The following is a 7,111-nucleotide window of genomic DNA, read 5'->3' on the forward strand; positions in this document are numbered from 1 at the left end:
GGCAGGAGGATCCCAGGTTTGAGGCCACCCTGGGAACCTTAGAGAAAAGTCACCAGGGCTGGGACGTGGCTCGGGGTAGAGCACTCGCATACCCAAGTCCTTGTGCAGGGCCTGAGGTCAGCCCCAGGTGGGGGAAAGAGATGAAAGGACTGAAGCCCACTAAGGTCAAGAAGGACAGAGTGACCAGAGCTGAACCCAGGAGCACCAGGGGCGGGCTCCAGGTGCACGGGGAACGTGATGGAAAGGTGAAAATGACCCCCAGGACACGGTGGATGTGGGGCAGGCCCAGGTCACCCAGCCTCTGCTAAACGGGAATTGTTGATGAAGAGCACACAGGTAAGGAGTAGAGGACTTACTTTACTTCTACACGATCCTGTGTGAGTACTGACTCCATGTTCATGTGCCTGGGGCCTGGTGCCCGGGACAAGTTGCATAGACCCAGGAAAGGTGGAGAGACGTGATGAATGTCTGTGTGGGTGCTGCATGGCCACAGTGGGCTTGCAGTGTCCACAGGGGCTCTGTGAGGGCCGAGCGGGGCCTGGGAGGGGCCTGTGCTGCACCCAGGTCTCACCTGACAGCTGCCCACCCCCGGCCCTTGCTGGGGTGAGGAGAAGCTGGTCACCTTGCTGTGGGGAGGAGGCAGCAACCCTGCAGGGTGTGAAGGTCCTGGTGACCACATCCTGCTCACTTTGCAGCTTTGCTCAGCTCCTGCATCCTGGCCCCAATGTGGCCCCCAAATTAGCAACCTCCTGTGCCCTGCTGTGCCCTGGAAGGGGAGGCAGCAGAGGACATGGTGGAAAGACCCTCCTGAAGACATTGGGCCTCCAGAGCCCAGGCCAGAGGAGGGAGCCCTGGGAAGCTGAGGGTATGTACTGATGGAGCCCAATGTCACCACTGAGTGACAGAGCCCATCATGGGTGGCATTCACAGAGGGATGTATTATCTCTGCTTTGGGTGTTGAGGGGCACTGGGGGAAATAGTTCTGAGCTATGGTAGAGGCATGGGTTTCCTGCTCTTAAAAAAAATGTCTTGTCCCAGAGAGAGCAGGAAAACCACATCAGAATCTGGAGTAGACCTGGGCGCAGATGTCCACTATAGACACAGTGGTTGATCAGGTTCAGGGACTTGCAAAAGATTCAAGAAACCAGGACACTTACAGACCACTGTGGACTGCCTCACACAGAACCCAGCACATGGGTGCTCAGAAGTCTGCTTTGACAGAAGCACAAGGTCCTCAACAATGGTCCACCACGCTGAGCCTCTCACTGAACCTGAGGTCACTCCATCTCCATGGCACTGTCTTCTGTGCTAACTGGTCAATGGTGTTCCATCAAAACCACGTCTGAAGGGGACAAGGCGGTGTCATGAGAGCTAACAGTGGGTGAAGACATAAGAGGTGTGGACTCACTCCTTAGGTTGATCTGTACTGTTTTGTTCAGGACCGTGGTGACAACAGGTCCCCTTCTCTTAGCTGCCCAGCACACCTGCTCCTTGTCTGAGAAGAAGCTACTCCTGGTGTTTTCAATCTTCATTTGTGTGGAGATTTCTTCCTTCCTATTTCCTTCGTCCTGTGAGTGTCCTCACCTACGAGATGAGTCTCGGCATACAGTTGGACTCTGTGTTTTGATCCACTCTGCTCATCTGTGTCTTTTAATGGGGGGTGAGACCATTTACATTCAGTGTTAGTATAGACTGTGTCCGTGTTTCCTGCCATCTTGGTGTTTTGCTACATTGGATACCATCCTGAGTCTCATTTAGTGGATCACTTCTCAGGGATACTCCTGTATGGGGGGACTTCCAGATTTGGTTCTGAGTTCCTCTGTGTGCACTTTATCTGGAGTGTTCTTTTAGTTCTGGGTGGTGGCCATGGATTCTTTCAGTTTATCCTTGTCATGGAGAGTTTTATTCCCCTCCTTGAAGTAGAAAGAGAGCGTCGCTGAGTGTGGTGACCTTGGCTGGCAGCTGTTTCCTTACAGAGCTTGAAATATCTCACTCCAGTCCTCCTTGATTGTAGGGTCCAAAGGGACAGGTCAGAAGGAGTGTTGTTGGTTTGCTTCTAAATGTGACCTGAACTTTCTCTCCAGAAGTTTCATATTCTTTCCTTATTTTCTTTTTTCCCCCATGGAGGAAATGATATGAAACATTTATTTGATATATCAAACAAGATCAGAGCTAAGTAACCCAACTCCACTGCAGCACAACAAAGGCAATCACCCCTCGACCCAGTGTAAGATTGAAATGCAACCTGCATAAGGCACGTGTCATGAAATAGCAAGACTGCTGCTGCCTTCCCCAGGACTTCCAGCCCCTACCAGGTGACAGTGAAATACCAACGGTCCCCATAGTTTTATTGAAATCAATCATTTAAAGTGTATTTTTAAAGATGAATCAAAATGCCTCAGTCTCATTAACCATATATTCACCTGAAACTTTTATCTATGTAAATGAGATTTATTTACTTCCCACTAGTAACGCTTTATTTTACTCACACTATAGCAATGGATTTTCCATACTTAGTGTCTGCCTTGCCCAATATCAAAGAAAAAAATCCAAAATGATTAGTAAAGAAAAATGTAGGAAATAACACCATCTTTACTTTTAAATATTTTAAGGTTTAAAAAGTGTTTAAAGTTTGTAAGTCCTAGAAGGAAAACATTATCTGAATGAACACCCTTTGGCCAATCATGTACAATGCTTCACCTGCCCTGGCTGCACAGGGGCAGGGTCACCTTGAAAGCACCCCAGCTCTCCTGATGAGGTCGGAGGTTGCCACAGCCACTAAGTGATGGAGGGTGCTTTTCTTCAGTGAGGGTTGTGTGCTGGGCATTCTGCTTGACCTCCAAATTTGGCTGACAACTGACTGGTGAGATTCCTAACCTGTGGGTTGCCTTGACATCATGACATCTTTGCGGGGTTCTGGGCCGTGTCCTGGAAGGCCACCCCAACTCCTGGGTCCTGCATGGCTACAAGAACATTCCAGCATGCCCCCTGCCTCCGCAGGCATTCCCCCGGGAAAGCACCTGGGGAAGAGCCCACCTGAGCTCCTCCTTGTGGTCCGGCTTCCTCCTCCCTCTGGGCCTCTCTGCTCTTCTGGAGCCTTCTGTACCCCTTCCGTTCTTCCTTGGATCTCTCGCTCCTCATGATTTCGCTCACGTCTTCTCCCATGTTCTGCAGTTTTCTGTGCCCGAGGTGGACCTTCTTTCAGCATGGCCTTAGGTCATCATCCCACAGGCCAGGCCAAGATGGAGGGCTGCCCTTCCCCGTGGCCCACACGTCTGAGGGCTTTCCCTGGGCACTCACAAGGCTGAGCTGAATCAGGTTGATTTCGATGGCTCTGTCACACTCTCGAATGGCAGCCTTTGGCTTCTGCAATTGGATGAAGACCCTGGCTCTCTCGGCCTGCAGAGTGGCCAAGCGAGGATTCAGCTGAGAGCCCCTGGGGCTCCCGTTAGCTGGCCACCATTCGGGGCTCCCCGGCAGCCCCGTCTTTCCCTGGGCTTGGTCCATCATCTCCTGGGTGACCTCTGCATCTTCACCTCCCATTTCCTGAGGGGCCTCAACGTCTGGCTCAATCTCACCTTCCTATCAATTCCTGCACCACTTTCCTCACTGGAGGGCTCCTCTCTCTCTGTTTTCTTCTGTCTTCTTCTCTCTGCCTTCTCTTCCTGGATGTTTTCTTCTGTTCAGGTTTATGAGCAGCAGGTGGGACTCCGCCAGGCTCTCCACCCTCTCTCTCAGGAAGCGCCTCTCTTCAGTTTGCAGGATCCTTCTTTTCAATAATCCTCCTTCTTAATTGAAATGATCTTCTATATCCTGCATTTGCTCTGTTGTTTCAGTGCTCAGATCTTTTTATTCATTGAACATTTTAATAATCAGTTTCTCATGATCTTTCTCTGGAATTTCTTCCACTTTGATATTCTGGCATCCTTTGTTGGGGGATCTTGAATTTGGGGGTCAGCTTTGTTTGCGTGTTTCCCCCTGTTTTCAGAGACCCTGGACTTGAGCATCAGTTGAGGTGGAGTCCCCTTCCTCTTTTCTAAGCGTATCTTGGGTGTGTACTTCTCTTTTTAGTGAGGGCAGTTCTCTGATTCTGACATATGAGTAGATGTCAGGCTGGGAGCCGAGGTCCCCTCTAGTTGTTTCTCCCTGGGTCCTGGTTGCTGGTTGAGGGTTTTGTCTTCCCTGTTCTGAGTTGAAGTAATGGTGACATTCAGGTTGAGTTAGATCAAGGTGGCATGAGGGTCACTGTTGCTTGATGGAGGTGTATTTCCCAACAGCGAGATCTCTCCTCTGTGACCTTCAACTGTCCCAGGAACTTACAGCCCTCTAATGTCAGCAACAGATGTACCGCCTTCAGATGCAAACCCAGTGTCTATCTGACATCTGTAACAGGACCTGCCACCTCTGTGGGAATGGGGGGGGTCAGCATTTCACATCAGCACCAGCAGATCAGGCGTTAGACAGCAGGTGTCATCTGCTGTATTAATGATGAAAACCTCATGAATGGGATAGGAATTACATAAAATAGTGTAAGAAGGTGAGAGAAAGCTTGAAACATTTTTAAAGTGATCAGAGGAGAGGTAGGAAATAGGTAGCAGACGTAAAGAAGAAAAAATGAAAATTAACTGACAGTGCTGGAAAAGAAAGAGAGGAAGAGGAGGGGGATATGGGGCTGTCCCTGAGGCAGGAGGGCGAAGAAGGAGGGAGAGGAGCCTCAGGACCACGCTGTGGGCAGTCCAGCAGGGCAGGATCACAGTAACTCGGACCCCTGTACAAATGCACCCTCCTCGGACAGGTCAAGTTCCTGACGTAAACCAGGGCAGAAGGAAGCCGATAGTGGACAGGTCAAGTGAGATGAGTGTGTCGGTGTCCTGTGAACCTGTCCGTGCAGGGAGGACAACTCGCACACCACCCCAGACGCACCAAGTCTGCACAGCGGAGACAGGAGAAGTGATGTGATGAAGTGAGGTCTGAAAAAGTCACAAACACTTAAAGGCCAGGACATGGGGTGCCCAGCACTTCCCACTGTCGGGACACGCAGGGCGTCTTCTCCCAGGGCAGCCGTCACCCACACAGGGATGTGGGGTGGACCTTGGTCATCCCTGAAGCCCACATGCTGAAGCCTTGGCCACCCGCCGTGGTGCTATGGGGGGTGCAGGAAGCTCAGAGGTGGAGCCTGGCGGAAGGGACGTGGGCCCTGGGGACGAGCCCTTGAGGGGACGTGGGGACCCTGGCCCTCCCTGGCTCCCTTTGCATCCCGCCTGCCAGGAGCTGAGAGCTTAGCTCCCCCGTGGGCTTCCACATGTGCTGCCTGAGCAGGGCCCAGGGCAGAGGCCAGGCCACCAGGACTGAGGCTCTGCGCCAGGAGCCGCAGCGACACTTCCTCTTAGCGGCTTTCTCCCTGTGGCTCCCAGTGGGAGGTGAGGGGCACAGCCAGAGTGGACTGAGGAGCTGCCTGCTCTGTCCCCTCCACAGGGCACTTCAGATGAGGACACTGTGGAGTCACCTAAACCCACGTGGCACACTCCTGATAGGGGTGCGGAGGGGGTCCCCTATGTCCCCAAGTCAGGGCCATTCATGGTCATGAAGGACACATCTGAGGGAGAGGACAGCCTGCAGGAATGCCAGGTGCTCCTGCCCCTCCAGGTCCCAGGCTCCCAGGCACCACCCTCACCTGTCACCACTCCGCCCTCACTCCAGGTGGCTGCATCTGAAGCTCCCCAGGGTGTGACCTATGCCCAGATGAAGGACCTCAAGCTCAGTCAGAGGACAGCCACTCCTCCTTCCTCCCAGGGACAGGAGCCTCCCACTGAGCCCAGTGTCTACCCCACCCTGGCCATCCACTAGCCCAGGACACTACTCAGATCCCACACTCAAGGCCAGGGACACAAGGACCTCAGCAGGCACTAGACATCCCATGGACATGCAACTGGGTGTCACGGCCAGCCTGGGGCCTGACATGCATGGCCAGGAGCATCTGCGACCTGCTGGAAGTCACCTGATTCCTAGTCACAATAACTGGTCCCCAACCACGTGCCACGTTTGGCCATTTTATTCTCCTGGTCACCAACAGGCAAGGGGAGGAGTCACAAGGCAAGTGAGCAAATGTGTGATGGGAAAGTGCATCCAGCTGATGACGCACAGAAATGAAGTGACTTTGACCAAAGGAAGCTTTCAATGAAGTATCAAAACAGGACAGTCCCTGGGTTCTCATGCTCTGTCCCTGAGAGTGTAAGTGAGCTCAGCCGCGGGGACTCAGTGTGGAGCTCCTCACCCTCCCGCTGCCCCACCCCCAGCACCTCTCAGACCATCAAGGTCAGCAGGGCACATGGCCATGAGCACACCTGTGAGCAAGCACTTTGCACAAGAGCAAAGGTATGGAGCAACCCTGGGTGTCTCAACAGATGAATGGAAATAAAGTGGTGTACGTCCAGGGTGGAGTTTGCTCACCATAAATAAAGAGGAAATCATGCCATTTGCAGGAAAGGAGATGGAGGGGAAGAGCATCGCGTTAAGTGACAAAAGACGGACTCAGAAAAACAAGTGCATGTTCTCATTCAAGTTAGAAAGGTAGAGAGAAAAGGGCAAAATAAACAAGAAAAGAAATGTCAAAAAGAATAAGGGAGGGCTGGGCTGTGGCTCAGCGTGGAGCGCTTGCCTAACACGCGCAAGCCCTGGGTTCCATCCTCAGCACCACATAAAAGTAAATAAACACAATAAAGAAAAAGACTAAGGGAGGTGTGTGTGTCGGTAACCCCAGAGACTGGGGAAGCTGAGGCAGGAACATGGCAGGTTCAAAGCCAGACTCAGCAACTTAGTGAGGCCCCAGCAACTACAAGCACCTGTCTCAAAATAAAAAATAAAAAGGGCTGGGGGTGTGGCTCAGGGGTTAAGAACCCTAGTTTTCAATCCCTGGTGAAACACACACACACACACACACACACACACAGATACACGTGTGCGCGCCATACACACGCGTGCGTGGTGGGGGGAAGAGACTAAGGCAGCCACTGCAGTGGATGACATAGATGGGGAAGGGGCAGAGGGGGAGGTCCTGGTCAGTGAGACCCATCTGTGGTGTCACATGCATGTCCTGGCGTGCCACAACCTA

The 7,111-nt window shown here is 52.4% G+C and overlaps 1 long non-coding RNA gene and 1 pseudogene across 2 annotated transcripts in view; one reads left to right on the plus strand and one right to left on the minus strand.

Moving 5' to 3' along the window:
• LOC125612804 overlaps window positions 1-6,615 on the plus strand; it is a 13,346-nt gene extending 6,731 nt beyond the window's left edge. Inside the window, exons 1-2 of one of the 2 annotated variants that reach the window (XR_007343282.1) lie at window positions 7-865; window positions 5,701-6,615. This is a non-coding gene — a long non-coding RNA (uncharacterized LOC125612804). Of the gene's footprint in view, window positions 1-6; window positions 866-5,700 lie in introns of those variants that run through there. The other variant, XR_007343283.1, reaches the window with a different exon arrangement.
• LOC125612800 lies at window positions 2,786-4,705 on the minus strand (annotated as a pseudogene).
• Window positions 6,616-7,111: the final 496 nt, after the last annotated feature.

The sequence above is a fragment of the Marmota marmota genome, unplaced genomic scaffold (assembly GCF_001458135.2).
Source record: "Marmota marmota marmota unplaced genomic scaffold, marMar, whole genome shotgun sequence".
Taxonomy (NCBI): Eukaryota; Metazoa; Chordata; class Mammalia; order Rodentia; family Sciuridae; genus Marmota; species Marmota marmota.